Below are 9,309 nucleotides of genomic sequence, written 5' to 3' on the forward strand. Positions count from 1 at the left end.
GTGGCCTGGGGAAATCCAAAGGTCCACAGTAATGGTATATGGGTCCAGAGATTACAAGGGTTGAAATAGAGAAGGAAGCGTGGGAGCTAAGGGGAGGTGACAGATATGAGAAATGGTTAGAAGGAAAATTGCCAGGGTGTAGTAACTGGGTGTAGAGTCTTGGGCGACATCCTGGTCAATGAGGGTGCCACTCACCAAAATACCGAAGTCTGGAAGAGGAGCTTGAATGGGAGATGATGGACTCTGCTCTGAGGCATGTTGAGTTTGGGAGTCCTGCAGGTGATTGAAGTGGAGGTACAGTTTAACATAAGTGACAGGAGAGATACTTCTAGAAGATACTTGCGCATAGATTGTAAATGGTGCCTTGGGGTAGAACAAGTCATGGGAAGTGTGCCGAGTGAAGAGAGAAGAGGAACAAGAATGAATCCTCGAGTAAGGTCAGTAGTTCAATACTTGGTAACCAACTGAATAGAGACACTATATTCACATCTAAATATCAGGTGAATATGGGCTGTTTGGGGAGGTCAAAACAAAAATTGATTGGAAAAATAAAAGGGCGTGATCTTGAGTTTGGTTTTTAAAGGAGTATGGGTAATACAATATAAAGAGGTCCAACAGACGCTTCAACAAAATCTCTTTGGAAGGAAAACTCGTGCTGGGATCTGCTCATAGACAAGAGTCAAATTAAAGAGATACTTTGATATTTCAAAGCCTGGTGGACTGGATATTTTCAGCACCCTCAGTCTCTTCCAAGTGACTCAGCGCTTGAGAAATGCCAAGTCACTGGGGAAGAGACTGATTCCAGTTGATCTTTTCTTAGGACGAGACTCAGCTGTCAAAACAGGGAAAGTTCCTTCTTGCTTAGCCAAACAAGAATGATATCAGGATTGTATTAAAAGCACAGTTAAGTTGACTCCTCACCATCTAGCATCATTTCAACTTATCCTACAGTATATCATTCAAGTTAATCATAAAGTTTTTCTCCAGTGAGGCATCTTTTTCCTTTTAAAGAAATCTTCTATTTTTTTTTTTTCCTGGCCTGAAATTTCCACCAGAAGAGTCATTGAGTCATAGAACTTTAGGGAAACCACAGACTGTAAGGTTCAACTAGCTTAATCCCTTTATTTAGATGAGGATAGTTAAGGGCAGAAAGGTTAATTCAAGGGCTCTCAATCAAATGCCTTCTGGGATCAGGGAGACAACATCAATGAGAACAGCAGGCCTTGAATTTGCTTTTTAAACACCTAATTTTCACTTCCAATATGAAAAATGCTCCCCTTTTGTTTTTCTTGAAATCACGCGGCCCTCATTTCTAGCTCCCCTCCCCCCCAACACATTCAATAGAGACAGGGGAACAAAACAATATTTCTAACTACAGAGAAAAGGACCATTATAAGTAGGGTAACAGATGTGGCTTCTGTGTCAGGGGTCAGCGTCAGGGAACTAACTGGACAAGTTCCATCCGGAGGGTCAGCTTCTCCCCAGCTTCAGTTGTCAGGGGTCTCAAAGGACTGTGAACCCATTGCTGCCAGACCTTCCAAATGTATTTACTTGTCTTTTTCCCTCTTTTGTCTCTAGGCTGCTCCACGCTTTTTCCACAGACCTTAACTCATCTCCTGAAACTAAGCTGTTGATCAGGATGAACGCACAAATAACTTTCCTAGAGCTACCCTGTTATTTTTTGAGCATCTGGTGTTTTCCTCTGTTTCAGATGGATGTAGAATGTTCCAGATGTCTCTAGCCTAGGTCATTTGGAACACAACACTCATTTTCAGTTCTGTCTGCCTATCTCTGTTTCTCTTCTTACAGATATTTTCCTACAACAATTTCAAACACCAAACCAAACAGATTTTAAGAAATTATGTAGCAGTTCCTTCATAGTAAATAATGGATTAGGGAACCAGAGTGGTGCAATCGGGAAATTTTTCCAGAAGTTCATGGTTTAAACATGCAAACGGGAGCCAGAAACGCTTCAACATGTATTAATCTCTAAGATTACCTGCTTGAAACTAGAAGGTTACCAGCAGTGTCAGTAGGCTGTAGGCAAAACCCAGGTATACGAGTGTATTAGTTGTATTTCTGGCCACAGCTTAGTTGAGTCCTCTGTCTCAGGGTCTCTCCCAAGACTGCAATCAAGATACTGGCCTAGACTGTGGTTTCATCTCAAGGTTCAACTGCAGAGGGATCTATTTCCAAACTCACCTACGTAGTTCTTGGGAGGCTCTGGTTCCTTGAGGGCTGTTGGACTGAGGGTCTCAGTTCCTCACTGGCTGTTGGATGGAGGCCATCCTCAATGCCTTGCCACATGGGCCTCTCCAAGATGGCAGTTTGCTTCATCAGAGCCACCAAGAGAGTCTGCTAGCAAAAGGGAAGTCAAGATCTTTTGTAACCTAATCGTGGAAGTGACCTCCCATCATCTTTGCCATATTCTCTTGGATAGAAGCAAGTCCTTAGGTCTGTCCACATTCGAGGGAAGAGAGTTATATGAAGATGTGAATTCTAAGAGGGAGGAATTATTGCAGGCCGTGTAGAAGTCTGCCTACCCCAGTGTGGTTCCAAATATAATTTTCACTATACCAACTAGAGCTTAACAACATCAGTTTTAAGGAATTTGAACTCAGCTGTAGCCCTTGAAATGGTAGAAGGGTTGAGGGATAGAGATGTGTTAGTTCAGATACCACTGGCTGCTGTGACCAATAAACCCTAAAATGTCACTGGCTTAACACAAACTAGGTTATTTACTGCTTATATGTGCCCACGTAATGTGGTTGTTCCTGATCAGATGGATCTCCTCAAAGTGGTGATTCGGGAACCAGGCTCCTTCCATCTTGTTGCTTACCTATCTTTAAAATGGCTTCCAAGGTCATCCTGGAGGTTGTCTCCATTCCAAGAGTCCAGAAGTGGGAGAGAGCATGAAGGATACCATCTGAGAGGTCTCTATGGGTCCGACATGGAAATGGTGCTTCTCCTCCATTTCTATCAGGTAGAACTGACAGATTAGATTCCTAACCACAAGGGAGGCTGGGAAGTAAAGTCTGTTTATGTGTCCAAAAAAGAAGAGGAACTGGTTTGATGAATAATTAGCCCGTCTCTGCCACAGAAGCTTCATCAAATTCATTCATTTAGTAAACATTAATGAAGGGCCTTCTATGTGCCAGACACGATGCGAAATGTTGGGAAGATACACATGGAGGAATGAATATTTGAAGAATATCTCTATTCTATTCCTGCATTTTCTTTCTTCGGTTTCTGTGGGTTTTATTTTATTTTTTTAATTTCCTTCACCATTTCCTTATATTTTCTCTTTCTTGCTGTTGGTAAACTACCCCTAGAGATGGATATCAACAATTCCTCCCATCCTTCATGTACATGCTGTTCTTTTCATTTAGAAGAGAAATCTATTTCTTGTTTCTTTGAATATTATGCTAGTCTTGTGACTTGTTTGGACCAATAACATGCTGTAGAACTGATACAGTTTCATTTCAGAGTACTGGCCTGAGACCTTAAGAGGATAGCCCCTTCTATGTCCCTGCTCTAGAGACCCCGAGACCACTTTGCTCTAAGAAAGTCCGAGTTAATAACATGAGGAGGCCATGGGGAGAAGAATAAAGGCATCCAAATTGCCAGCTCCAAGCGTGCCATGAGCTGAATGCAGCCACATGGGTGACTTTGGCCAATACCACGTAGTGCAGAAGGACTGCCCAGCCAAGTCCCACCAACCCACCAGATCAGAAAATGTAATAGACCATTGTTGTTTTAAGCCACTAAATTTCACAGTGGTTTACTACAGAGCAATAGGTCATTGAAACACAATTTATTCATTTTCCCTTTCTTTATTCCATGCTCACATTTCCAGCATGTCTTTCAGATAAGATTCAGAAAGAATTATTTCAGATAATAGGGAAATAGGCGAAACATATCACAGAGTCCAAATATACATGATACAACAGGCACCTTTAGCAATCACAATACTTCAAATCATTGATGCAGTGTGGGCAAAGTATTTATTTGCTTCGTAGAAAGTGTAACCAGTGATAAAATGCCAAATGAACTTTAGATGTGAATTGCTCCCCTCCTAGGATATGACCTGTTACAGCCGCATTCTGCAGGCATGTAAATATTGATAAATGATAAGTTCTATAGTTCAAATAAAAGAAAGTTCCAAGTGACATGGCCATGGATTCAGAATGTCAATAGCACAAGTGACTGGGGATTGATATGACATCTCACAGCTGAGAGTATGGAGGGATAGATTCTGATAACTACTGATAATACCCTGTCTCTTTTTGCATATTTCTCTTTCAGTTAACCTGCAGTCTTTACAAATTGGTGGGGGGGAGAAAAGTTACACAAGAAGAGGTCTCAATTCCAAGAGAAAGACTGATGGTAAAAACCTAGAGATGTTGTGACTTCACATCAGAGCCTTAAAAAAAAAAAAAAAAAAAGCAAAGCTACGCCCTTAGTTTGCGGAAAGGAAAAATGGCCCTTCTCCAAGGGATGAGTACAACTGATTCTACCATTGGTTCCCATCCAGCCTTGGCTAAGTCTTCCTTAGTTCCCTCTGTCCTTGAGTACTCTGGGGGCAGCTGCCTGGCAGCCAGGCAGGGAGGGTGGAGGGGAAGTAGTTTAGGGCCAGAGTGGAGCCAGCAGGCACTCTTGATCTGCCCTTCTCCCATGACATTACACCTAACCTCATAAGCACTGCCCCCGAGTCTCTGGGCAGAAGCCTGGCATCACTGAGCTTCATACCACAGTCTGTCATTTGGATGACCTGTCTGCTTCTGAGCAGATGATAGCCTACATTCAGTATCCACGTTACAATAGAGGCACCCTCATTAGAATTAACTGCCATCAGTTAACAAGACTTGCCTCTGCTTTATGGGAGAAAAACAGAAGGGTTTCCATGCCAAAGATCTGCAGATAAAATGAGAGCCAAGGCTTCCTTGAGGAGGCAGAAGACACCTGGAGGAAAGGCAAACGGAGTCAGTGAATAATTTTGCTCTAGGGAGTCACACTGTCTGCACTTGGATGGGTTATAGGAGCTGAGAACCAAAGAGACTTTCCGTTTAAAGATCCAAGGGTGAGACTCTCAGCATTTGTAGTCGGATGGCAGCTCGGGCAGGAGTCATCCGAGGGTTTTACTGGGCTGAACATTCAAGGTCAGCTCCTTCACTCACATACCTGACATCCCAGGGCTCCCCTACACGGCCGCTTTCTCCAGAACCTTTTTTTATGGACACCCAGGGTCAAGGCTGGAATTAGAAACTGCCAGTCCTCTTCAAGTCTAGGCCTATAACTGGCAAAGCATCCTACCTGCAATATTCTTTGGGTCAAAGTAGTCACAGATGAGCTCAGATTCAAGGGGGTGTAAAGAATGGTTACCTCCTCTTAATGGGGACATGGCGTGGGTTTACAGGAAGAGAAGGGACTGATGGCAGCCATTGTGGGTGACCAGGTACCACATGGCCCCTTTCCCTCTCAAAATTTTCCTGTTTGCAAAATAAATCTGTAGTGCTAAAAGTCAGGCTGGTAGTGGTTACCCTCAAGGGAAGGGTAATGACTGGCAGGAATATGAAGGGGTTACTAGGGTGTGAGGAATGTTCGGGTATGTTCACTTTGTGAGTACTCATCAGGCTGGACACTTGTGATTTGTCCATGTCACTGAATGAATGCTCTACTTCAAGAAAAAGTTTACAAGAAGTGAGAAAAACAACTACAAACTAAAGAAAGGTGACCCTTCCTGAATGACAAATTATAAGGTCACCCTGCCATTGTCTGACTCCAGGCCACACGAGAGAAGCCAAGTGACTCAATCGAAGTTGGAGGTGGGGAGGCAGTGGTTGGAGTGCTGGCAACCCCACCCCTGAGAGGGAGGGCAATGGGGGGCTGTCCCTTCACCTTAAACCAGGTGGCCAGGGCTTTATGAGAACCACTGAGAGCCTGACCCGAGCTCCCTGAAGCTCGACGGATGTAAAGGCAGCCCTCTGACTCTGGCGTGGGCAAGAACGAAGGTGTGAGCCTGTGGCTGAGCAGCCGGACGAAGCATAAGGAGAGACGACTGACATGAGAACCACACCGTTGGAAGGGTCTGGGCTGCGTGTGCGTTTCCCCAAGTCGCTTGCGGACCCTGGAAGGGATCTGGACTGAGTGCTCCCAAGAGGGCTCTGCCCAGAACGACCACATGCAGGGCAGGTTGTCCCATCAAGGGATGGACTGTACCCAAGCCAGGGGCCTGAGAGAGAAGCCAGCCAGAGGATGCTGATTCTCACGAGCGGCCTCTCTGGTGAGAGATCACCAGCAAAACAGAGTCCCTGAGGGACAAGAAGAGCTGCCAAACCAAAAGTCAGCTTTGAACATCTTCCCATCCTGGCAGTTCCTTGGCCAGTAGCAGCTACACGAGTCTAGCGAGGTGCTCCCTCTGCCCCTTTCTGTGCACCAATCATGGAAGGACAGAACATGGCGACCAGAGACGGGGGGGAGACAGTGGGAGGGGGAAGAGGGAGGACAGAGGACATCACGGTGCCTCTCCCTCCCCCCTGCACACATCCCAGTCAGAGGCAGGCTGGAGCTGGGGACAGGCAGGGCAGCTGCTTGAAATTGAATAAAAAATTGAAGTTTTCCACAGGAGACAGGATGGGACGTTTTATTTACTGAAATGAGATTGCACTTGTGTTCCTACAGAAGGTGAGATACAAGCCAAACACAAGGGATAACGCATGCTTGTGACTTTAAATGGGATTACAGCCCCGCCTTATATTCGCTATTAGGGCCACAGACCGACACCAATCCAATTGCTAGAATGAGTGCCCTTCAAAGTGGTGCCTCTTCCCCGAGCTATTTCGGTGAGCTCCCCATGGCAGGGACGCACGTGCGCTCGTGCTCTTGAAGAAGCATCTTGGTTTCTTCCATCGGCACTTCCTCATTTGTGTCATCTATTCAACAACAGTTGTTGAGTTTACAATGCCTGGGCACGGTACTGGGGCAAGAGGGGCCGTAACAAAAGCAATAGAGTCCTGGCCTTCTTGGGGCTTGCAGTCGGCTAGGGGAGGCCGATGGTCACACCCTCATACAAAGGAACAGAAAGGAGCACTAAGGAATGGGTGAGGGTACGGCCCTGGGAAGGCCAGCAAGGTGCTACCCAGTAGTAAGGGAGGTAAATAGGGCTGTCCCCTGAGGCACTGACGATTGAGCCGGGGTCTGAAAAGAGAGTTAGAGGTAAGTAAGGAAAGGGGGACAACATTCCAAGTGGAGGAACCGGTATGTGGGTTGAGCAATAAAAATTGGGGCTAGAATAGAGAATGGAGAGGGAATGCTGTACCAGGTGGAGAGGTAGGTAGGCTGGGCCCGGGGCGGGGGGGAGGGGGCTCTATAGACCTTGTTAGTGATTTGAGACTTTATCTCGAGAGCAAGGGCTCTAGGAAGCCGTTGAAATGTTTTGAGTATGAAGGAGACGTTATCAGAATTAACCTTACCCTCGAAAACAGCTCAAATCTGACCGCCGCCCCACTCCCACGGCCACCAGCCTATTGCCAACCCTACTATCACTTGTCACCCGGTCTCTGAAATTACTTTCCAAGTGGTTCCCCTATCTCCTCCCCTGCCCCTATCTCCCCCAAATAGTCTGTTGTCCATACGACGGCCATAGTGATCCTTCGAACAGTATAAAACTGATCACACGCTCCCTCAACTCAATACCATCTAGTGTCTTCCCACCATCCTCAGAACGCGATAAAAAGTCTGTACCGTGGTCTACAAGGTTCTGCAGGACCTGGCCCTTTGCCCAGCTCCCCCAACCTCCTCTCCTGCCACTTCCCCCTCACTCACTGTGCTCTGGCCCATGGGTCTGCTCGCCACCGTCCCCTGCCCAAGCTGCTTGTGCTCCCACTGAGGAGCATTTGCACTTACTGGGCCCTCTGCCTTCCCAGACTGCTGTGTGGCTCTCCACCTCTATTCATCTGGGACTCAAATGTCACCTCATCAGCAAAGCCTTTTCTAAAATAGCACCCTGCCATCCCCACCCCTAGTCCCTCTCTATTCCCTTTCCCTGCTTCATTTTTATTCAGAGCACTCACCAGTACCCAACACATTTATTTTGTTGATTTCTGTCTCCCAACCAGCACCACCAAAATAAGCTCCAAGCTGAGCCAGGACTTGGTCAGTGTCACGTATCCTGTCGCGGGGGACGGCGGGTGGCACACAGTGGTCTCTCAGTAACCATTTGGGGATGAATGGACGCATGGCTTCAGGGAGGCAGCTAGGGGAGGGCGACGGGTAAGGGCAAAAGCAAAAGGACAGCCCAGAGTCTCTCGCAGGTTGCTAGGCCAGGGATCATCAGTGTGAGGGGCCCATATCCCAGGAAAGGCACGTGATGGTCATCTATTGAGGTATGAGGAAAAACGCAAAGCTAGACTGCTCTAAAGACACAGAAAGAAATCGAAGTTTGCTCGTACCTACAAGTCAGAGAAACCAGAGTGTATGGATGCTATTTCTAAAAGAGGGTACCCATACTTAGGGCTTGTGCTCCCAATTTGTTAATTACAGCAATGCGCACCGTCCACGTGTTTGGAAATCCCTGAGAAACCCTGAAGCTTTGGCTAAGACAGTGGGCGTGGGGATGGAGGGGAGCAGAGAGGTCAAAGCGATGTGCAAAGATAAAAACCGTCAGGGCTTGGGAAGGCATCAGCCATAAAGTGATTAGGGGGAGGACAGCATCATCACCAACAGGACAACTGTGTGTAGGGAATGTGGCAGGGATAACCGGGGCTCCCCGCTGCCAGCACTCACCACTTCCTCCTGCACAGCCCCCTGACTACAGCTTCTTTCCCCCTTGCAGTGAAATGTGACCTTGAGACTGGGTTCTGGCCAACGAGCTGTGAATAGAAGTGATGGGCATCCAGGCCCAGCTGGCCTCTTCACACAGCGAGGGGACCTCGTCGCGCTGGGACTCGGGGAAAGAGCGAGCCGCGAAGCCACCGGAGATGATTTAACTTGTCAGCCCGATCCGTAGCCTATCCCTACCTCGTGGCCCACCAAATGAGCCAGGGCACTGCAAGACCGGGGCCGCAGTGGCCACAGCTCTGTCCCCCACCAAGATGGGCGGAGCCCGTGCTCTTAGCCCCGACTCCTCCTGCACCCGGACCCAGGGCCCCTCCAAGGGCAGAGGGCAGAAGGGGGCAGTGGTCACAGGGGGAAGGCAGGGCAGCCATCCGCCAGGAATCCCTCCCAGGAAAGTAGCGAGGCAGCCGGAGGCTGGACGGCGGTGAATTGAGGCTCCAAGCCTCCAACACCGTGGTCTTCCACTGTGCCACT

At 47.6% G+C, this 9,309-nt stretch overlaps 1 long non-coding RNA gene across 1 annotated transcript; it reads right to left on the minus strand.

The window, feature by feature from the left end:
- Positions 1-219: 219 nt before the first annotated feature.
- Positions 220-2,957, minus strand: LOC141374313 (uncharacterized). The gene is made up of 3 exons (XR_012381091.1): positions 2,840-2,957; positions 2,203-2,358; positions 220-273 (listed from the first exon to the last, which is right to left on the minus strand). It is a non-coding gene; the product is annotated as an uncharacterized lncRNA (long non-coding RNA).
- Positions 2,958-9,309: the final 6,352 nt, after the last annotated feature.

The sequence above is a fragment of the Callorhinus ursinus genome, unplaced genomic scaffold (genome assembly GCF_003265705.2).
Source record: "Callorhinus ursinus isolate GAN/ISIS: 27379988/994484 unplaced genomic scaffold, GSC_fseal_2.0 scaffold16, whole genome shotgun sequence".
Taxonomy (NCBI): domain Eukaryota; kingdom Metazoa; phylum Chordata; class Mammalia; order Carnivora; family Otariidae; genus Callorhinus; species Callorhinus ursinus.